We start from the raw sequence: 24,325 nt of genomic DNA on the forward strand, positions 1-24,325 counted from the left end.
TCAATTTTCTCAGGAGAAAGAGGACGTGATTGAACTCTGCCATCAGTGACTGTAATTCCAGGCTCCACATGGTGGGAATTCAGGAAGTTGTGTTTCAACAGCGTAGTGATCTGGGGCAAATATTTGATACTGTTGTTCTTGGACATTGAGGATGTTGTTGCCTTGTGTCTTATCCTGTTGACGTTGAACCCGAGAGCCATGAGCTACCCCCTTTTCTACACTGGCAGAGCCTGCCTCTCGTGAGACAGGTTGAAAATGTCAGATGCTTACTTTGTCAGGCTCACCTGCAGCTAGAGGTGCCATGCAAGCCAGTTCTGACTGGTGTGGTACAATGGAAAGTCTGTTGTGATGAAAGATTTTTCTTTCCTGATTGGAAGGGGAGGGGAATTGGGAGAGAGAGGCCCCACTCCATCTGATAAAGAAGCTAGGAGACGCCACCCTCCTCTTCCTGCTTTTGGATACTGACATGAGAGGATGTGACAGTTGGAGCTGCTCTAGTCATCTTGTGACAAAAAGATGTCCCTGACAAATCAGGGACAGCAGATTGGAAAGACAGGAAGCACCTAAATCTTCAATAATCGCCAAGCCACTGCAACAACCGTGGTACTGTCTACCCCCAGATTTTCTAATGGAGAGAAAAATAAACCCTTGGGAATACCTATTACCTCTGGTTGCAAATGTCTTGTTCTTCTCTACTTCTGGACACACAGGAGCACAGCACTTCTCTGCCACCAAAGTGTGGCTCACACATCTATGACTTGAAATGATGTGTGACCAGAGTATTGTATTTTGTGTTCAGTGATTGATCCCTGGTGCTCTTCCCTGCAGTGGTAATCATGGGAGCATGTACATTTGTGGAGGTGCCAAAGATCCAAACAGCCTGGAATAATGAGCTAATGCCTAAAAAACCGCTGCTGTGCTGTGGACAGTTGCCTGGACCCTCAGCTGATTTTGCATGAGTAAGCAATAAACTTCTGTTGTGTTAAGCCACTGTTGGAGGCTGTTACTGCAGCATAATGCAGCCTATCATGCCAGATACAATCTCTATTCTTTTAGCCACTTGTATTTTTATATGCTCCTACTTGTAGCTGAAAGTACCTAATTGATACAACATATATAGCAATTTGACCTGCAGACAATTGTTTCTGAAAAATGAGATGGTTGCATTGGTGGGGAAATGAACATTTACGATTTTCTCCTGCCCAGACTTTAGTTTCCACCTTCTAGTAACAACATCCCAATTTTGCTTAAGGAAACCACTCTGGCAGACATATCCATTCCCTGACCATGTCTTCTCAGCACTTACTTCTACTCACAGAAAGCTGCTCACTTCAAACTCTTATGACTCCTTGCCTGAAAACTTTTGTCTAATTGTAATAACATGCTGAATTCATAGAGAGGACAAGTCAGAATTACCTAAGAGTTAATGTCCCAGAAGGTCTCAACCAACCATGTAAAGACAGATGGTTAGAAAATAGTCTAGTTTCTTCATCTCTCAGTTGAAATAACTCTGATGTGCATTCTAAATTGTCTCCCTTTGAGAGCAAACCCCAGTTGCCAAGAGTGGGAACTGCTTTGATAACACATCTTTTATTGGCTTCTTCCCCTTCCTTGCCTCTCTTCCCCACTCTTGAGTAAACCTCCCTGGGGTCAGCTCCCAAATGAAGCGCTTGCTCCTGAATCCTTGTCTCAGAGTTAGACTCTGGCGGAACCTAAACAGACACTATCCCTCCCCAAGTGGGCCCAATCTTTCTAGGACTATCAATAAAGGTACATTACTTTCTCTGTCTTTTGTATGTGGACCTTGAATGGAATCACACAATGACTATCTTCAAGAAGTCAGAGGCTCTTCAAAAGGTCTACTTATTAGTTCCTTCTTTATAGATTCCTGCAGCCCTTCTGACACCTGCCTTTTTTGAGCCAGATACCTTAGTTGTTTCCCCTGGTTCAATGAGTAAACCCATATTCTTTTAATAGATTCATTTTGGGATGAGATAGCTAGAATTGCTTTCTGTGATTTGTAGTCAAAGCAACCAATGGATATAGATGATGTATTAGACCTCTTTCAGCTATAAAGATTTCATGATAAAAATGAACGAGTTATAAAAAGTATAAGATCACTAAATGCTGTATGTTATTCATAAAATCAAATCCATAGAAGTCACTTTAAAATGTCAATGTTTTCATATTTCTTCACATTTTACTTGAAATAGAATCTCTAGCTTGTGAGAATGTCTTTCTAACATTTCAACACAATTCCCTTAAATAGTTACTGACCTGAAAGAGTGAAATAACTTCATAGTGGTAGGGAGGGGTCATTGCAGTTGCTGCTATTTTGTTTCTATCTGGGTGACTATTAAGTTCCCATTATCTGGTGTAAAATCTTTTGAAACATTTTTAAGAATAAAAAGTTCTTAAGAGATTTCTATGCAAAGAAATCCATAATGCTAAAATCATAGAGAAACCTTGTTTATTTACATTAATCTTACATACCTGAACATGAGAGTCACAGAGAAAAACTATTTAAATATACACTAACAACAAAAGATCAGAAAGACAAATTAAGGAAACAATCCCATTTACCACTGCATCAAAACAAATAAAAAACCCCTAGGAATAAACCTACTTGAGGAGTCAAAAGACCTGTGCTCAGAAAACTATAAGGTACTGATGAAAGAAATCAAAGATGACAAACAGATGGAGAGATATACCATGTTCTTGGATTGGAAGAATCAATATGGTCAAAATGACTATATTACCCAAAGCAATCTACAGATTCAATGTAATACCTATCAAATTGCCAATTGCATTTTTTCACAGAATTAGAACAAAAAAATTTACAATTTGTGTGGAAACATAAAAGACCCCAAATAGCCAAAGCAATCTTGAGAAAAAGAAATGGAGCTGGAGGAATCAGGCTCCCTGACTTCCTACTATACTACAAAGCTACAGTAATCAAAACAGTTTGGTACTGGCACAAAAACAGAAATATAGATCAATGGAACAGGACAGAAAGTCCAGAGATAAACTCACACACCCATGGTCAACTAATCTATGACAAATGAGGCAAGAATATACAATGGAGAAAAGACAGCCCCTTCAATAAGTGGTGCTGGCAAAACTGGACAGCTACATGTAAAAGAATGAAATGAGAACACTCCCTTACGCCATACACAAAAATAAACTCAAAATGAATTAAAGACTTGAATGTAAGGCCAGATACTATAAAACTCTTAGAGGAAAACACAGGCAGAACACTCTCTGACATAAATCAAAGCAAGTTCTTTTTGATCCACCTCCTAGAGTAATGGAAATAAAAACAAAAATAAACAAATGGGACCTAATTAAACTTAAAAGCTTTTGCACAGCAAAGGAAACCATAAACAAAATGAAAATACAACCCACAGAATGGGAGAAAATATTTGCAAATGAGTGACTGACAAGGGATTAATCTCCAAAATATACAAAGAGCTCATGCAGCTCAATATCAAAAAAAACCAAACAACCCAATCAAAAAATGGACAGAAGATCTAAATAGACATTTCTCCAAAGAAGACACACAGGTGGCCAAAAAGCATATGAAAAGATGCTCAATATCATAAATTATTAGAGAAATGCAAATCAAAAGTACAATGAGGTATCAGCTCACACCAGTCAGAATGGCCAACATCAAAAAACCTACAAACAATAAATGCTGGAGAGGGTGTGGAGAAAAGGGAACTCTCTTGTACTCTCGGTGGGAATGTAAACTGGTACAGCCACTATGGAGAACAGTATGCAGGTTCCTTAAAAGACTAAATATAGAACTACCATATGATCCAGCAATCCCACTCCTGGGCATACATCCAAACAAAACTCTAATTTGAAAAGATACATCCACCCTGATATTCATTGCAGCACTATTTACAATAGCTAAGACATAGAAGCAACCTAAATGTCCATCAACAGATGAATAGATAAAGAAGATGTGGTACATATGTACAATGGAATATTACTCAGCCATAAAAAGAAAAAATAATGACATTTGCAGCAACATGGATGGACCTAGATATTCTCACACTGAGTGAAGTCAGACAGAGAAAGACAAATATCATATGATATTGCTTATTGTGGAATCTAGAAAAAGATGGTACAAATGAACTTATTTACAAAACAGAAATAGAGTCACAGACGTAGAAAACAAACTTATGGTTACCGGGGGTAAGGAGAGTGGAAAGATAAATTGGGAGATTGGGATGGACATATACACACTACTATATATAAAATAGATAACTAATAAGGACCTACTATATAGAACAGGGAACTCTACTCAATACTCTGTAATGACCTGTATGGGAAAAGAATCTAAAAAAGAGTTGATATATGTATATGTATAACTGATTCACTTTAGTGTACACCTGAAACTAATACAATTTGTATATCACCTATACTCCTATAAAAATTTAAAAATAAAAATTTAAAAATTAAAAAAAATAAATATCATCTTCCTTTAAAAAAAAAAAGTATCTCCTAATACCCAAATCTAGGACAAGATGAGAAAAAAATGTAAGAGTAATGGATTATAGCCTAGTATATAAAATATATAATTCATGAGTCCATACTGATATAATTGAGCAAATAAATGGGAGAGAATTCCAATTAATAAACGTAGAAGGAATAATGGCAATATAAAATAATCATTTGGCAACATAATAGTAATAATTATCTCAGTCAAGAATCATTAAGAGATGCTAAAATTAGCAGGAGAAAGTACAATGAGAAGCAGAATATTTACATACTCCCAAATATCTCCTCACAAGATACTTGCCAAATACAAAGAGGAAAATAGTAATGTTACAGTGGAGAAATTTAGAAGACTCTGCCTTATTCAAGCACTCCAATATCACCACTAATGAGACTAAGTGTCATCATGTGCCTCCTGATTTGATATGCTGAGAACGTGTCATGGTTAATTTTATGTGCCAACTTGACTGGGCCATGGGGTGCTCAGATATTAGATTAGACATCATATATGGGTGTATTTGTGAGAGTGTTTCTGGATGAAATTCACATTTGAATTGGTAGAATGAGTGTGGCAGATTGCCCTCCTCAATGTGAGTGGGCTTCATCTGATGTGTTGAAGGGCTGAATAGAATAAACAGGTTGAGTAAGAAAGAATTTTTTGCTCTGTGTATCTTACTAACTTCAAGCTGGGACATCAGACTTCTGCCTTCAGGCTCAGACTTGGACTCAAACTATACCATTGGCTCTCTTGGGTCTGGACTTCTCAGCCTCCATAATCACGTGAGCCAATTCCTATTTATATTTGTGTGTGTGTGTGTGTGTGTGTGTGTGTGTGTGTACACATACACATATACACACACTATTGGTTCTGTTTCTCCTGAGAAACCTGACTAATACAGATATTTTGGTACTGAGAGTGGTTCTAAAGGAACAGAATTTTAAGGATGAGTTTTCTGAATTGATTCTGGCCTTCTGGAATTGACTGTCGAATCTGATTAGATTTAAAGATGCAGAATGACTCTGCATCCAATAGTAAAGAGAGCACTTATAGTCCATGGCATGATCTGGCAATGGAGATACAGAAAATATCTGCATTGGATACTCCTAATCAATCCTTTATAAGAAGCAAGGTGTTGGGTGACTGTGTATATGATACTTTCAAACATTTTGGGAAATCTAACATACCAATATAATGAGGTTGGCTGGTTGCTCCTAATGTTGCTGGACAAAGTGATAAAAAAAAAAAAAGGATAAAAAAAAATAAAAGTGATAAAAAAAATTGAATTCATGGGTGAATTCAATTTCCCAGCTCAGACACCACATAAATGAGCTGAAAGCTTCTATACATGCCTTGGAATACTCTTGCCTCCTGTAGCTGCAGGGCCGAGATTGCTGAAAATCAAAAGAATCTCACCCTGTGATTAACTGAATTACAGGTTAGACTCCCAGTCTCACAGAGTGTCTACCGTTAAAGTGAGGGCATTGACTGGGGAAAAAATGGGATCCTGCATGCTACCATGGGGATATGTGGGAAGAATCTGATGAAGCTGGAGACACCGAACCCTTAAATTCTGATGAGCCTTCTTTGCCGGTGGAAGAGGCCTCTGCACTCCCAACTGGAAGTGGCATTGGGTCAGGTATGTGGGATTTTTGCAACAATGCATAACCTGAATTTAATCATGAGAAAATATCAGACAGACCAAAACAGAGGGACATTCTAGAAAATAACTGGCCAGTACTCTTCAAAAAGATCAAGGCCATGCAGGACAAACAAAGGCTAAGGAACTTTCACAGATTGGGGGAGACCAAGAAGACATGTCAACTAAATGCAATATGGGATCACTGAGTGGAATCTGGTCCCCAAAAAAAGGTCATTAGTGGGACAACTGATAAAAGCTGCATAAGACTGTAGATTAGTTCATAGTACTGTATCAATATTAACTTCCTGTTTCTGATCATTGTACTGTGGTTATGTAAGATGTTAACCTTTTGGAGGGATGGGTGCAGTGTATGCAGGAATTCTTTGTGCTATTTTTACAACTGTTTTGTGTCTTAAATTATCTCAAAATGAAAAGTTCAAAAGTTAAAAAAAATAAGTTCAAAGCATTATTTAAAGTGAATTACACAAACATGCACTGAAACAGCAACTGGAGATGGAGAATATACTGAGGGAGTAAAAGTAAAAAATATCCGGAATATTGATTAGGCTCCCTGAAATCATACTGTGTTCAAAACATGCCGCGGTCACACTGTGCAAAGCAAAATGGAAATAAGAAACTAGATGTAAAAAAAAATCACAAACAGCCTGAAGAACAATGCAAAATGACCACTTATTCAACCCATGAATTGAAAGGAATTTGGAGTAAAGAACTGATTAAAGAAGGGTTTGGAAGATTTAAGAAAAATGTGACTGAACACAAGTGAGGATTTTGACATATATAAGTGATTTCCCTCCTCTACTATTTCTGATAAGAAAGTATAAATATGTATTTCTCTATAGATGAATATATTCTATTTCTTCTAATAAGTGTGCATGTGTCTATAAATTATGAATAGAAATTTATCATCACCTCTATAACTAGGAAAGAGTGAATATAAAGAATTGTGCATAAGTCAGAAAATTCTGCAAAAAAAAAAAACAAAAACGGAGTTGTACACCAGGGAGAAAGAAACTGATCAGCCCAGTGGTTACACAGGAACTAAACGGAAAGAAGATCTAATAGTATATCATCATCATTATCTTAAGGCAATTATAGTACAGCAGCAAAAATCTGAGCCTTTACTATATACCAGCCACTATTAATCAAGGACTTTATATGTCAATTCACATAATCCTCACAACATATGAGGTTAGTCTACTATTCTTCCCATTTTACAGATGATGGTAAAATGTAAATGGGAAAAATGGGATTTGAGGGCAAGCAGTTTGGCCCCAAAGTAAAGTTTTTAATCACAAGGTTTAACCACTGCCATGAATTTGCAAGAAAAGACTTGACTCAACAGACTGGTTTTCCCTTCTCCTGGGAGATGAAGCTTCCAATTTATAATACTATTATGCCTTAATATGATCAATACTCAGGATTAGGATCTTCCTGTCACCAGGAGGTGATGGACTAGGGTATGTGTGGCAAGGTGAAGAGTTGAAGGCAGGGAAGGGATGACAAGAAGGCTCAGACCATAGGATGTAGAGCCCACACCCCTCACGCCAGCACTGGGGCTGGTTGTAGTTCCCTACTGGCCAGGGCTCTCAAAGGGACCAGAGGCAACTGCTCCTGCCATACAGACACTGCCTTGTTGAATAGAAAATTGTCTTTTGGGGAGAATTTGAACTGGTGATGTGAGGCCTTGTCACACCTACCACTTGACTTCAAATTGGCAGCTGGGAGGACAGTCAGCAGATGACAGTGGACAAATGCTCCTAAGTGTGAATTTAGATTTGAAACACATCCTCAATCAGTTAATATACCCTGTGCTCAGAAAATATGGACACCAACAGTCAGGACTCACTGCGGTTAACTGACTAGGAAAAATAACATGATGAAAACATTTGAGAAACATTTGTTCTGGAAACAGAATTTGCAAATGAATTTAGAGTAGGGTCAACTCAAAAGCCTACAGAAGACAAGGAGGTAATGGATTCTAATCGAGTAAAACAGGCAGAGATGTTTCTTTTGAAGAGACTTTGTTTCCTTATTAAACACCTAGACTAGTCATCACTTCCACAGAGAAACATGCCCTCTCCAATGTTGCTCTTAAAACACACAGCTCTTTTGGGCTATCTTTTGCTTTCGTGGCTTTGATGGAGAGACGCACAGAGAAATAGTTCTCTCCTGTGGGACTTTCAGTAATGTAGGCATGACGATAAATGTGGACTGACAAGCCCTAAGAGGGAGACAAGAGGCAGTGGGTGGGAGGATGGGAGGATGGACAGCACACGCGCACTGATGAGTACAGGCTCTGTCGGCTGGCAGCTGGTTTTTGCCAAGCAGAATGTGGGCCCTGTGTTGTCAGACCTCCGCATTGTTCAAGAAAGCCTGAAAACATTTTTATAGGAAATATCTTGGCTTCCAATATTTACCTCAAGCTTTCAAATTAGGTGCAGACCTCCTTCTTAAAACACTTTCATCATCCTCTTCAATGACACTCTCCCAAGTGTCTCCCTTCTGTACTGGATGCCCCTAATCTCCTTTTCTGGGTCCTCCTCTTCCGCTCATCATCTAAAATAAGGGTGTCCCAGGTCCACTTCTCTGCTCTATCTACATTCTCTACCTGGGCAACCTCACCTGATCCCATGGCTTTCAGCCACCTGTGCCAGAGATTCCCAAACTTATATCCAGCCCTGACCTCTGCCTGGCACTCCAGACACTTGTCACCATGACTTCTCCAAATAGATGTCTAATAGAAAACTCAAATTAACATGGCCAAAATGGAACTCTCCCCTGACCTACCCATACCTTCTCCTCCCCATCTCAGGAAATGGAACACCATCCACCAAGGTGTTCAAAACAGAAAAAAAAAAAAAAGCATTTCATGCTTTATGTCATATTTACGTGTGGTATAATTTTATGCTCATACTTGTTTATGTTATTCCCCCTTTTTAGGAGACTCTTTCAGCTCCTTCCTCATCCCTTTCACCAGGAAAAGTCCTATTTATCCTTCAAGAATCAGTTCCAGCATCATCACCTCCAGGCAGGGCCGATCACATAATTTTCTGGGCCCCGTGCAAAATGAAAGTGTGGATGAAATCAATCTACTTGTCACATGTTTGGTCGTCTCAAGCCAAGGGATCGTAGCCTCTGCACGGGACACGCTTGGCAGCTGGACTGAGGGTGAGAGAGAGGCCCTCATGATTTGCCTAGACAATGAGCCCGTGGAACTGCCAGCGCAGGATAGGGACAACTGCCACCTTGCCCCACCCCAAGACACTGCGGGGCACAAGCCTGACCTTGACCCTCCTTGTTCCTGTGCCTGGTCTCGGCCTGGGATGGAGGGTGATGGCAGTACGCAGGCCTCCCCCGGCAAGGTTCACTGCCCCATGGCTCCAGTGGCTGAGGATGGGCTGCTGAGAACCCCTCCTGTGGAGACCGGGAAGCAGAGGAAGGTGGGACTGCACGGAGCTGGGGCTCCAAGCCCCGGGTACATGCCCATTGTCCCACTGAACTGCACCTACAAAACACACATTTCAAGGATAAAGCTACAATATTGAGAATTTCGAAAGGTGACCACAGAGCATTAAACCCCAAGCATGAGCACTTCTGAGCGTGAGGCCCTGAGATACTGGTTGTATGCCCATGAAGCCGGTCCTGCCTCAGAAATTTTCTCTGACCGGTCCCCCCAAACTGAACTAGCTGCCCCTTTCTGTGCTCCTTGCTTACCCCATGTTTGCATGTATCACTACATTTAGCACATTATCTTACATTATCTACTTATATGTATGTTTCACAAAATGTTTTGTAAACTTCATAAGCTCAAGGAATTTGGCTAAATCCTTTTTTCTTTTTAATTTCTAGGCCTCAGTATTGAAAGTGCTTATCAGTAGACCTTTGATAGGTGTTCAAATGGCCTGACAAATATACTAACTGGCTGAGCAGAAACCAATTTATACACCATCTCTTTTCGGCCCTGCCAACATCCCTACCAAGGTTGTCTCCCTTGTGTTTCAGCCCCAGCAATGGATCACACCTGATCCACAGTTTTACGTCCCCACTACTATAGCCACTGCCACCACCACGGACTAGGAAGTTTCCATGCACAGTTCCAGCTGACAAGGAGAGATCACCACATCTGAACATCTGAACACTTGTCAGATGGGATCCACAGAGGCTCTGGCTTCCTCTGGGGAGCTGGGAAAGGCTGCATAACATAGCTGGAAAGTGAGAAAGTTAACATCCTAAGGAGGCAGAATTCAACAATGAAAGGCACGAGATAGAAAGGAGTCAGCAGATATTTACCTGTCTTTCCTTCCCCTAATGGATTGTGCTGAAATGCAGTCATTTTATTTGGCCTCTCTGGAAATGTCCCACAAGGCTGGGCAACCAGCCATATTTATTCTGAAGTCATAGCCAGCTTGCCAATACTCCTCCTTGTAGTTTCTTACCCTACTTAGGGTAAGCTTAGGGATATCAATTCGCTACTGCAACTGATCAAATGGGGGTAATGATAATTATAGTACTTTTGCAGCCGTCAGCTACTTACGATGGCACTGAACCCCTTGATAGGTTCGGGGCAGCAAACTATCATTTTAAGGGATTCTGTGAAAGCCATAGATGGCTTTAAGGCAGGTGGTAAGTCCAGATCATGAACACATCAAGCAAGAACCAGAGGAACATCTGTGGGGGTAGATCTTGAGGGTGTTGGACCCTCAAGTGGAAATGGAATTTTAAACTAAGCAGGAGAAATTTGTTGAAATGGGCAACTCATCCATAAGTTGGAATTTAGTGTCTAGCAAGTCTTAATACTGTCCTAATAAAATTCAGTGTTTACCAGTCCTAATAGTTAGCTGGGATGACTCCATAAAGCCTGGATTCACAATGGCTCAGTTAGTTGAGGTGGATTTGTTGGAACTTAATTGGCAGAGTAATGAGAAAGGGGTGAGAAGGCTCAGGAAAAAGAGAATATTGGAATGAAGACATGCAAACCCACTACCTGAGTGTATTCTCCAGGAGGGGACACTCCCCTCGCTAAGAAATGTACCCATGATGGGAGAGCCAACATCACTGAGAAACTCACTGTTGGTTGTCTTCTTCAGGCCAGGGTTGACAGTGGAAGATCCTGGCATAGCACTGGACTTTATATCAATGGAGATATTGGGATTCTGGAAAGGCAGAAGCCAGGGGAGATATAATTACTAAGCTGAGTAGTATGGTCAGAATGGCAATCAAAGTGCCTTGGCCCAAAGTGATTATTACCTCAAACTGATGATGGTTTTCCCAAAGGTAACATAGACAAACCACCATCTAAGAGCATTGTTTGTCAAAGTGTTGTCCTAAGATCAACAGCTTTAGCATCACCTAGGAACTTCTTTGAAAGGAAAATTCTCAAACCCCACTCCAGACCTACTAATATAAAAATTCTGGGGATGTGGCCCAACAATCTATCTTTTTTTTTTTTTTTTTTTTTTGCGGTATGCGGGCCTCTCACTGTTGTGGCCTCTCCTGTTGCAGAGCACAGGCTCCGGACGCGCAGGCTCAGTGGCCATGGCTCACGGGCCCAGCCGCTCCGCAGCATGTGGGATCTTCCCGGACCGGGGCACGAAACCGCGTCCCCTGCATTGGCAGGCGGACTCTCAACCACTGCGCCACCAGGGAAGCCCCAATCTATCTTTTAACTAAAGTTTAAAGACCATTGACTAGGCTTTTGTTTGATTTGTACAACCAAAAGGAATTCAAAACTGATGATCATAAAGCTGATGTCAGACACTGATGGAAAACTGAAATTTCCAGTTACTAGATCCAAGCCAGTTCACAGAGCCAGAGCCCATTGATTAAAGGGAATATTGGATCCCCACAATGCCACCACAGCATGGCAAGTATCTCTCTAACCTTTCCTCAAAGCCAGAGTAATTGTGTGCTGAAGAAAAGGGAATACCCAGATTTTTTTTGCTGCTGCACCACGAGGCATGTGGGATCTTAGTTCCTCAACCAGGGATCAAACCTGTGCCCTCTGCAGTGGAAGTGCAGAGTCTTAACCACCGGACCACCAAGGAAGTCCCCAGATGTCTTGAGGATAGTTAGAATGAGATCACAGCTGACAACAATATTAGAGAACCCCAAACACCACCATGGTCCTCCAGTTAAAAGGGAGCCTTATAGATACCAGATTGTAAATGGTGTTTGGGTTCAAGTGCATCTCACAATGGATCCAATAGATCCAAGGACCCGCTCTGTTTCTGTATCTCTAGTCTCTGAATGCCTAATGGGATAGATATACTTAGAAGTTTGCCCTTGGTTTCCTGACCTATGAATTAAGGAACATTATGATTTAAAAAGGTGCAGGGCACCTTCCCTCCAAGCCAGGACAGTACATCAGAAGCAATATCACCTGCCAGACAAATTGCAGAAATTAGTACCAAAAAAGGCTTAAAAGATTCAGGGATGGTGATTCCCATAATATACCTAGTTATTTCACCTACCTGGCCTCTGCAAAAAAATCATGTGGATCATGGTGGGTGCCAGGGGACTACTATAAACTTAAAATAGTATCCCCAATTATAGTTTCTGCGCTAGATATGAATTTTATGGGAGCAGATCAACTCAATCTCTGGCACTTCATTTGTGACTACTGTTTTCCTAAATGCTTTATTCCTGATTCTCATCAATAGAGAGGATCAAAAGCAGCTCATCTTCACATTTCAAGGACAGCAGGAAGTCTTCACTATCTTGCTCTAGGTCTGTGTTAATTTTCTGCTGTCTGTCATGGTCTATTCTATAGCGATCTCCATCATCTTGCTGTTCCACCGTGCATCATGCTAGCCTTCTACACTGATTGACCTTTTACTAATTGGACCTAATAAGGAGAACAGGTCAAGTAATTCAAATGCCGTATTAAAACACATATGTGTCAGAGGGTAGGCAGTAAGTCCTTGATGATCAAGGGGTCTGCAACATCAGTGAAATTTTTAGGGGTCCAGTGGTCTGGAACATGAAGGGCCATACACTCTGAAGTAAAGCCTGAGAGCCTGACAATGGTACACCAAGTAACTGTGCAATTGGAGCTGCCCGTCATGAGCTTAGTGTTAACAGAAACTCCCAGAAGAAGGTTGAGAGTCAAAGAAGCAAACTATTGCATGAAAGAAATGGTAGATTTAGGGAGACTCAAGTACTCCAGAAGATGCAAAAAAAATATGACTTGTTGGCCTAGACCTCCATATCGCCTGCCTCTGCTGCATTGATGCAACTCTCTCAGTCCACACCTATTCCAACTGAGGGAGAAAGAAGGACCTTGAACTCAAGTCAAAGACAGTTTTGTAGTATGCTATATTGGGTCCTATAGAAATGGATCACTGCCACATTATGCCACAAAGAGACTCCTAATAACCAGGTAGATAGAATGACTTATTTTCTAGGTGTCAGCCAGCTTCTCTCCTTGCTCAGTTCACTGCTTGCACAATGGGCTAATGAACAAAGTGGCCATGGTGGCATGTTCAGGTCCTGTACACGAATCCAAAAGCAGGGGCTCCAGGGGAAGTAGGGGTGAGAAGCGGCTGCAACTCTGGGCAGAGGAGGCAGGAACCCGAAGGCGAGCAGAGGTCGGGTGGGCACCACGGCGGGGGTCACCAATGAGGCGGTGAAGTGCGAGACCCATGTTCTGCAGCAGCAGGCCGGTGACGCGGAGGAAAGGGCTGAGCGCCTCCCACGGAAGTGGAGGGAGAAAGGCGGCCTGGGAACAGGCTGAGGCGGCCTCCTTGAACTGTAGGATCCAGCTGGTTGAAGAGGAGCTGGACCGCGCTCAACAGCGCCTGGCCACTGCCCTGCAAAAGCTGGAGGAAGCCGAGAAAGCTGCTGATGACAGCGAGAGAGCCATGAAGGTCGCTGAAAACCGAGCCTTAAAAGAGGAAGAAAAAATGGAGCTCCAGGAAATCCAACTCGAAGAAGCTAAGCACATTGCAAAAGAGGCAGGTAGGAAGTACGAAGAGGTGGCTCTTAGGCTGGTGATTATTGAGGGAGACTTGAAAGGCACAGAGGATCGACATGAGCTGGCAGAGTACCGTTGCCCAGAGACGGATGAGCAGATCAGATTGGTGGACCAGAAGCTGAAGTGTCTGAGTGCTGCTGAAAAAAAGGACTCTCAAAAAGAAGACAAATGTGAGGAAGAGATAGATTCTTACTGATAAACTCAAGGAGGCAGAGACCCATGCTGAGTTTGCTGAGAGATCGCAGCCAAGCTGGAAAAGACAGTTGAAGATTTGGAAGATAAACTGAAATGCACCAAAGAGGAGCACCTCTGTACACAAAGGATGCTGCACCAGACTCTGCTTGACCTGGATGAGATGTAGAGTGCCCTAGTCCCGCCCTGCGCTGCCCCTCCCTCTGACCCCGACTCCACTGAGGCCAGGCTGCCCGAAGCTGACCTTGAAACTGATGGCTGATCTCTAACTGGAAGGCTGCTTTCTCCTTTCATCACGTCTCCCACCCCCTCCCCTGTGTCCTTTTCACCAAACTGTCTCTGAATCTGAATCTCTCCAGAGATTCCAGTTGGACTAGAGGCTGAGCACTTTTGGGAAAAACCGTTTAAGGGAATGTGAGCAAAATGTCTTTAAAAGCATGCTGTGATGTACATATTTTATAATTACCTTTTTTGTTGTTGATGTAGCAGCCATTTGTAAAACATTCCAGATAATTCCATAGTTCTGAAGCAGCAGTCTAATCCCTGTCTCACTTTTGGAAGGTAACTTTTCAGCTTAACGCATATTGCCCTCTCCGCAGAGGAGGGGAAAAGGTATGGGTCTGCCTTCCTGAGAACCAAACAGCCCAGAGAAAGGCTCCATTTTGGGAAACCTCATTGCTCTGTAAAAAGTACCCACCAAACGAGAGAGGTGATTCCAGGAGGAGTCAGCAAAAAAAAAAGTACTGTTCAGGTTTTCAGCTGAAAATGGTATCTTTGGGCAACTTTTTTTTTTTCATCAGAACTGACCAAAGGAAAAGAAACCATTTTGAAATATGCTAGAGGATTCTGTCTTCTCAACAACCACCCCCACCCGCCACCCCCAGGAGAAACTATTTTACCAAAACTTAACCTGCTGGGGTTTTATCAGAGCCTGACCAACTTGAGGAAAGGGAAACACCCAACTCCAGCCCCCTCTAACCATCCTGTACCACCTAAGGGGTGGGGGTGGGGGGGAATACTGAGAAGTACCAGTGAACTTCACAGTCGAGGCACACAGACTCATGAGAAAAGGGAGACCTAATCACAGAACTTTCAAATGCTGCCCTCTCCTCCTCCACATGTTACCACCACAACACTAAAGACCTACATACTTCAATTCCTGGTACATCACATCCACCTTTCAACCAAAAATTACAAGGCATACTAAAAGGCAAAAAATACTGTTTGAAGAGGAATGACAATCATCAGAACCAGAGTCAGATATGGTAGGAATGTTGGAATTATCACAACAGTAATTTGAAAAAAACTGTGATTAATATGCTAAGGGCCTTGATGGTAAATGTAGACAACATGCAAAAACAGGACATGTAAGAACACGAAGTAGAGAGACGGAAATTCTAAGAAAGTATCAGAAAGAAATACTAGAGATCAATAAAGACATTTGATGGGCTCATTAGGAGAATAGATACAGCAGAGGAAATAATCTCTGAACTTGATGACAATGGGAACTTCCAAAACTGGAAAGCAAAGAGAACGACGAATTACAAAATATAGTACAGAATATCCAAAAAATGTAGAACAATTATAAAAGGTATAACATACACATAATGGAAATAGAAGGAAAAGAGAGAAAGGAACAGAAGAACTATGTGTAACAACAATGACTGAGAATTTCCCCAGATTAAATGTCAGACATCAAACCACAGATCCAGGAAGCTCAGAGAACACCAAGCAGGATAAATGCCAGCAAAACCACTACAGATTGGTATTGAAACTTCAGAAAATCAAAGCTAAAGGAAAAATCTTGCAAGAAGCTGGAAGGAAAAAACCCTTATCTATAGAGCAACAAAGATAAGAGTCACAACCAACTTGTCCCCAGAAATCACAGAAGCAAAAAGAGAATGGAATGAAATATTTAAAGTGTTCAGAAAAACAAACAAACAAACAAACAACCAAACCCTATTATCCTAGCACTCTGTACCCTTTGAAATATACTTCAGAAGTGAAGGAGAAATAAAAACACTCTCAGACAAACAAAAATTGAGGGACTTTCTTGCCAGTAGACCTATGTTGCAAGAAATGTTAAATTCTTCAGAGAGAAGGGAAATGATATAGGTTAAACTCATATCTACATAAAGAATATCAGAGAGTGAATAAGTGAAGACCAACTAAAAACTGATTTTTCATAATTCTTCTAACAGCTAGCAATTTATTCAAAATAATTACAATAACGTTTTTGATTATGTATACTTATGTGTGTACATATAAAATGTACATATATATGTGTATATATGTATATGTGCTTATATATGCATATATACAAGTGAAATGAATGATAGCAATGAAACAAGGGAAGGGAGGAATTAGGATTATTTTGCTATTATAATGTATTCACACTACCTGTGGAGTGGTACACAGGCATACCTTGTTTTATTGTGCTTTGCTTTATTGTACTTTTTACAAATTGAAGGTTTGTGGCAACGCTGAGTGAAGCAAGTCTACTGGCATCATTTTTCCAAGAGCATTTGCTTACCTCATGTCTCTATGTCACATTTTGGTAATTCTTGTAATATTTCAAATTTTTTCATTATTATATTTGTTATGAAGATCTGTGATCTTCAATATTACTACTGTAATTGTTTTGGGGTACCATGAACTGCAACCATATAAGACAGCAAATTTAATAAATGTGTGTGTTCTGACTGCCCCACCTACCAGCCATTCCCTGTTTCTCTCCCTCTCTCCTCAGGCCTCCTTATTCCCTGAGACACAACAATATTGAAATTAGGGCAATTAATAACCCTACAATGGCCTCTAGGTGTTCAAGTGAAAAAAAGAGTTGCACATCTCTCACTTTAATTAAAAGCTTACTGAGAAAGACATGTCAACAGCTGGGATAGGCTGAAAGCTAGGCTTCTTGCGCCAAAGAGCCAAACTGTGCCAAACAGCCAAACTGAACAGCCAAAGGAAAAGTTCTTGAAGGAAACTAAAAGTGCTACTCCAGCAAGCACATGAATGATCAGAAAGCAAAACAGCCTCATTGCTGATATGGAGCAAGTTTTATTAGCCTCCAGAGAAGATCAAAATCAGCCATAACATTCCCTTAAACCAAAGTCTAATTCAGAGCAAGGCGCTAATTCTCTTCAATTCTCTGATGTCTGAGAAAGGTGAGGAAGCTGTGGAAGAAAAATTTGAAGCCAGCAGAGGTTGGCTCATGAGATTTAAAGAAAAATGCTTTCTCCATAACACAGAAGTACAAGATGAAGAAGCAGGTACTGAGGTAGAAGCTCCAGCAAGTTATTCAGAAGATCTAGCTAAGATAATTAGTGAAGGTGGCTACACTAAATAACAGGTTTTCGATGTAGATGAAACAGCGTTATATTGGAAGAAAATGCCATCTATTACTTTCGTAGCTAGAGAGAAGTCAATGCCTGTCTCCAAAACTTCAAAGGACAGGCTGAGTCTTGTTAAAAGCTAATGCAGCTGGTGACTTTAAGTTGAAGCTACTGCTCATTCACCATTCTGAAAATCCTAGCGCCCTTAAGAATTATGCTAAATCTATTCTGCCTGTGCTCTATAAATGGAACAACAAAGCCTGGATGACAGCACATCTGTTTCCAACATGATTTACTGAATATTTTAAGCCCACTGTTGAGACCTACTCCTCAGAAAAAAGATTCTTTTTGAAACATTATGGCTCACTGACAATGCACCTGGTCACCCAAGAGTTCTGATGGAGATGTACAATGAGATTAATGTTGTTTTCATGCCTACTGACACAACATCCATTCTGCAGCTCATGGGTCAAAGAGTAATTTTGACTTTCCAGTCTTATTCGTTAAGAAATACATTTCATAAGGCCATAGCTGCCATAGAAAGCAATTCTTCTGTTGGACCTGGGCAAAGTAAATTGAAAACCTTCTGGAAAGGATTCACCATTCTAGATGCCATTAAGAACATTTGTGATTCATGGGAAGAGGTCAAAATATAAACACTAACAGGAGTTTAGAAGAAGTCGATTCCAACCCTCATAGATGATTTTGAGGAAGTGATTCAGTAGAAGAAGTGATTCAGTAGAGGAAGTGGTAGAGATAGCAGGAGAACCAGAAGTAGAGCCTGAAGGTGTGAGTGAATTGCTGAAATCTCATGATAAACTCTAATGAATGAGTTGCTTCTTATGGATGATAAAGAAAGTGGTTTCCTGAGATGGAAACTGCTCCTGGTGAAGATGCTGTGAAGACTGTTGAATTGACAACAAAGGATTTAGAATATTACATAAACTTAGTAGATAAAGCAGTGGCAGGGTTTGAGAGGACTGACTCCAATCTTGAAAGCAGTTCTACTGTGGGTAAAATGCTATCAAACATCATTGTACACTACAGAGAACTCATTCATGAAAGGAAGAGTTAATCAATGTGGTGAACTTCACTGTTGTCTGATTTTAAGAAACTGCCACAGCTACCTCAACTTTCAGCAAACACCACCCTGATCAGTCAACAGCCATCAACACTGAGGCAAGACCTTCCACCGGCAAAAACATTACAACTTGGTGAAGGCTCAGGTGATGGTTACCATTTTTTAGCAAGAAAGTTTTTTTTTTTCTTTAAAGCTGTGGTTTTCTTTTTTTTTTTAAGATGTTGGGGGTAGGAGTTTATTAATTAATTAATTTATTTTTGCTGTGTTGGGTCTTCGTTTCTGTGTGAGGGCTTTCTCTAGTTGTGGCAAGCGGGGGCCACTGTTCATCGCGGTGCGCGGGCCTCTCACTATCGCAGCCTCTCTTATTGCGGAGCACAGGCTGCAGACGTGCAGGCTCAGTAGTTGTGGCTCACAGGCCTAGTTGCTCCGCGGCATGTGGTATCCTCCCAGCCCAGAGCTCGAACCCGTGTCCCCTGCGTTAGCAGACAGATTCTCAACCACTGCGCCACCAGGGAAGCCCAAAAGTATTTTTTTATTAAGGTATGTACATTTTTTCAGAGATAATGCTATTGCACACTTAATAGACTACACTATAGTGTAAACATAAACTTATATGCACTGGGAAATGAAAAAATTCATGTGACTCACTTTATTGTGATATCCACTTTATTGTGGAGGTCTGGAACTGAACCCTCAAAATCTCCAGGGTATGTCTGTGGGCTTGGATTAGGTGTAAAGGTATATTGCAAACTCTAGGGCACACTAAAAATGGAATCATAAAATTATCAATTAAAACCACAAAAGGCAAAAGAAGTGTGAAAGACAAAAATAGGAACAAAGAACAAGGGCAACAAATAGAAAATAGTAACAAATATGGTAGATATTAATCCAACCATATCAATAATCATTTTAAATATCAATGATCTAAGTAAACCTATCAAAAGACAGATTGTCAGAGTGGATCAAAAACCAAGGCCCAATTATATGTTGTCTATAAGAAACCCACTTTAAATATAAAAACACATAGAAATCAAAAGTAAAGAGAGAAAGATATACCATGCTAACACTAATCAAAAAGAGTGAGAATAGTTACATTAATTTCAGACAGCAGACTCAGAGCAAGGAAAGTTATAGGAATAAAGATGCACATTAACATAATGATAAAGGGGTGAATCCTTAATGTGCCTGTATCTAACAACAGAGTATCAAAATATATAAGGCAAAAAACTAAAATAGATGGAATACACTAATAGAGTTGGACAGTTTAATACTTCTCTGTCAGTAATGGACAGATCCAGCAGGCAGAAATTCAGTAAAGGCAGAGTTGAACTCAATAACATCATGAGTCAACTGGACATAATAGACATTTATTGATTACTTCATCCAGTAGCAGATGACACATCCTGCTCGAGCTCACATGTAACATTCAAGATAGACCACTTTCTGGGCCACAGAACATACCTTAATAAATTTAAAGAATATATATCATACAATGCCTGCTTTCAAACCACAATGTAATTAAACTAGAAATCAATAATAGAAAGCCAACTGGAAGATCCCCAAATACTTGGAGATTAAACACCACACTTCTAAATAACCTAAGAATCAAAGAAGAAATCTATATTCATTAAAGAAATTGAATTAATAACCTTCCAAAACAGAAAGCACCAGGCCCAGATTGGGTTCCCTAGTGAATTCTACCAAACATTTAAAGAAGAAATTATACCAATTCTCTACAGTCTCTTCCAGAAGATAGAAACAGGGGGAATACTTCCTAACTTGTTCTATGAGACCAGTATTACCCTAATACCAGAACCAGACAAAGACATTATTTAAAAACTACAGCCTAATATCTCTCATGAACATTGACATAAAAATCCTCAACAAAATATCAGCAAATAAAGTCCAACAATGTGTAAGAAGAATTATACACTATGACCAAGTGGGCTTTATCCCAGGTATGCAAGGTTGTTTCAACATTCAAAAATCAACTAATGTAACCCATCACATCAACAGGCTAAAGAAGAAAAATCACATGGTCATATTAATAGGTGCAAAAGAAGCATTTGACAAAAGCCGGCATGCATTTATGATAAAAACTCTCAGCAAACCAGGAATACAAGGGAACATCTTCAACTTGATAATGAACATCTACAAAACACCAACAGCTAACATCACACTTAATGGTGAGAAATTCGAAGCTTTCCTGCTAATATCAGGAATAAGGCAAGAATGTCCACTTTTATCTCTGTTTTTAAATATTGTACTGGGAGTCCTGGCTAATACAACATGACAAGAAAAGGAAACAATAAAAGGAATAAAAGGTATTCAGATTGAAAAAGAAATAAAATTGTCTTTGTTCACAGATGACATAATTCTTTATGTAGAAAATCTAGAAGAATTGACAAAAAATTTTTAAAAACCTCCTGGAACTAATACAGACTATAGCAAGGTTGTAGGATACAAGGTTAATATGCAGAAATCAATTGCTTTCCTTATACCAGGAATGAACACGTGGAATTTGAAATTAAAAACACACTACCTTATACATTAGCACCCCCCCAAAATGAAATACTTAGGTATAAGCCTAACGAAATGTGTACAAGATCTCTATGAAGCAAACCTCAAAACTCCAATAAAATATCAATATATCTAAGGAGAATAAAATAAATGGAGAGATTGCATGTTCATGGATAGAAAGACTCCATATTGTCAAGATGTCAGTTCTTCCCAACTTGATCTATGGATTCAGCACAATTCCAATCAAAGTCCCAACATTTTGTGGACATCAGCAGACTAATTCTAAAGTTTATATGAAGATTAAAAGACCCAGAACAACCAATTCAATATTGAAGGAGAAGAACACTACTAGCGAGGACGTGGAACAATAGGAACTCTCATTCATTGCTGGTGGGAAGGCGTAATGGTACAGCTACTTTGGAAGACAGTTTGGCAGCTTCTTATGAAACTAAACACACTCTTACCATATGATCCAGTAATCATGCTCCTTGGTACTTAATTAAATGAGTTGAAAACTTATATCTATGCAAAAACCTACACATTGATATTTATTGCACCTTTATTCATAATTGCCAAAATTTAGAAGCAACCAAGATGTCCTTCAGTAGGTAAATGGATAAACTGTAGTACATTCAGACAATGGAATACTATTCACACTAAAAAGAAATGAGCTATCACACATGAAAAGACCTGGAGGACATTTAAATGAGTATTTCTAAGTGAAAGAAGCTAATATGAAAAGGCTGTATGGATCCAAGTATATGACATTATGAAAAAGGAAAAACTATGGAGACAGTAAAAAGATCAATGGTCTCCAGGGTTTGGGGGTGGAGGGTGGACAGATGAACAGGTAGAACATAAAGGATTTTTAGGGCAGTGAAACTATTCTGTATGATATCACAATGGTGGATATATATCATTATACATTCATCAAAACCCACAGAATGTGCAATACACCAAGAGTGAACCCTAATGTTAACAATGGACTTTGGGTGATAACAATGTGTCATTGTAGCTTCATCAACTGTAGTAAATACAGCCACTGTAGCGGATGATGTCAATAGTGGAGGAAGTTGTGGATGGGGCCATATGGGCGGGAACAGAGGGCACAGTGGAAATCTCTGTCCTTCCTGCTCAGTTCTGCTATGAACCTAAAACTGCTCTAAAAAATAAAGTTTATTAACTTTCAAAAACTGGGTTATTCATGGACATCATAGGCATGGCAACATAACTTTCTAATTCTTTTTCCTTATATTTTCAACTACCACACGTAATATTGTTTCTAAATGTTTGGACATTTGGAACAAAACCAATACATTATGTCTCAGCATCTCTACCAGCTGGTGGCTCCCTAAAGACGAGTCCCTATTCTCATAATCCCAGCAGCCAGCTGAGTCTCTAGCCCAGAAAGGATGCTAACCAAATATGCACTAAAGTCTTCAGGAAAGGCAATGGTGTATAGAGGAAAGAGAACCAAAGTAGGAGTTGGATTAAACTTTCCTGGTGATTTCCTAGGCCGCATGACCTTGGGCAAATCACACGTTCACTGAGATCAATTTTCGGAAGCTATGAAATGATAATAACCTCATCTCTTCACAAAATTGTTGTAAGGACCAAGCGAGATGCACCACATATAAAACTATTTTTAAATTGCAGGATCCTTTACAAAAATCAGCTACTCTTACTCATGGGGAATGAAATAGATACTAAATTAAAAAGGAGAGAAAAAGATGGGCTGGATGGAAAAAGGGAAATGAAAAAATTAAAGGGAAACAAAGATAAATTGAGTCATCACCACACTTGAAACAAGATTCTGTGCTTCTTCCTCCTTCCCTGCACACAACAAACTGTGACAGCAGACACAGGTTTTCTCTCACATTTTCCCTAAGTTCTCATTCATCAATGTATCAAACATTTACTGAATACAAATAAGTACCAGGCCTTGAGCTAGGAAAGAGCACAAGGCCTAATCAGTGCCCTCAGAGAGGTCTACGTCTAGTGGGGGAGGCATACAAGTGAACAGACTGATACAATCGAGTGCAGTCAAAGGCTCCTAAATGGAGCTGAGGGATTCTTGATGGGTTGGGTACAACCAGGGAAGAGGAGACGACAATCAGAGAAGGCTCTCTAGAGGAAAGGACCCTCCAGGATACATCTTGGAAAAGGTAGTGGGTAAAGGAGGAAAGGGCAGTCTAAGGCAGAGGAGACCAGGCTATAGAAACAAAGGTACCGAATAGCAGACCTTATATGCAAAGGCTATGGAACCTTATTCCATAAGAGATGGGGATCCACTAAAGGGTTTTAAGTGGGAAAGATGGCTTGATCAGATTTATGTTAAGAAGCTTTACAAGAGGGAGGGGATATGGGGAGATATATATATATATATATATATATATATAGCTGAGTCACTAAAAAAAGAAAAAAAAAAAGAAGCTTTACTCTGTCCTCTGTGGATACTGCCACTGCTGTAGGCAACTCTCCCAGGCACCTGTCGCTGTCCAGGCTTGGAATATTCCATTCAGCCTCTAAGAAAGGAGTCAAATGAGAGAACTATGAAACCTCACAGGGCTTGCTCTAGTCAGACTTGGCAGAGAATGGGGGCTTCCTGGACTCTCTAGCTCTCAAAAGAAAAAAATTAGAAAGCCTGTTAGTATCTTGCTTGAGATCTCACTGGCTGTGTGATTTCCTTGTGACTGAGTGAGTCCCTGATCCATCTTCCAAACAAATGAAACCCTGGTCAGGAGTCTAACCCGAGCACTGAAAGCTTGCAGTAAAATTTAAGCTTTATTGCTTCCTCTTCCTTATTAGGCAACCCCCAAATAGTAATCATGAATTCACTTTCCCTCCTCTTCCTAAGTCTATCAGTAGAAGAATACTTCATGTATGGGCGACAGACACACAGGGTACCTGGGGGATTGGTCTCATAACCCATCACTTGGCACCAACCATTTATGTTACTACTAAATCACCTTGAGATAGGGTTGACATCCATATGTAAACTCCTGGATTTTTGTAAGAATACAGATTTCTGGGACTTCCCTGGTGGCGCAGTGGTTAAGAC

The 24,325-nt window shown here is 40.3% G+C and overlaps 1 pseudogene; it reads left to right on the forward strand.

The window, feature by feature from the left end:
* The first annotated feature begins 13,895 nt into the window (after window positions 1-13,895).
* Window positions 13,896-14,512, forward strand: LOC137224413 (tropomyosin alpha-3 chain pseudogene; annotated as a pseudogene).
* Window positions 14,513-24,325: the final 9,813 nt, after the last annotated feature.

Source organism: Pseudorca crassidens, chromosome 5, assembly GCF_039906515.1.
Source record: "Pseudorca crassidens isolate mPseCra1 chromosome 5, mPseCra1.hap1, whole genome shotgun sequence".
Lineage (NCBI taxonomy): Eukaryota > Metazoa > Chordata > Mammalia > Artiodactyla > Delphinidae > Pseudorca > Pseudorca crassidens.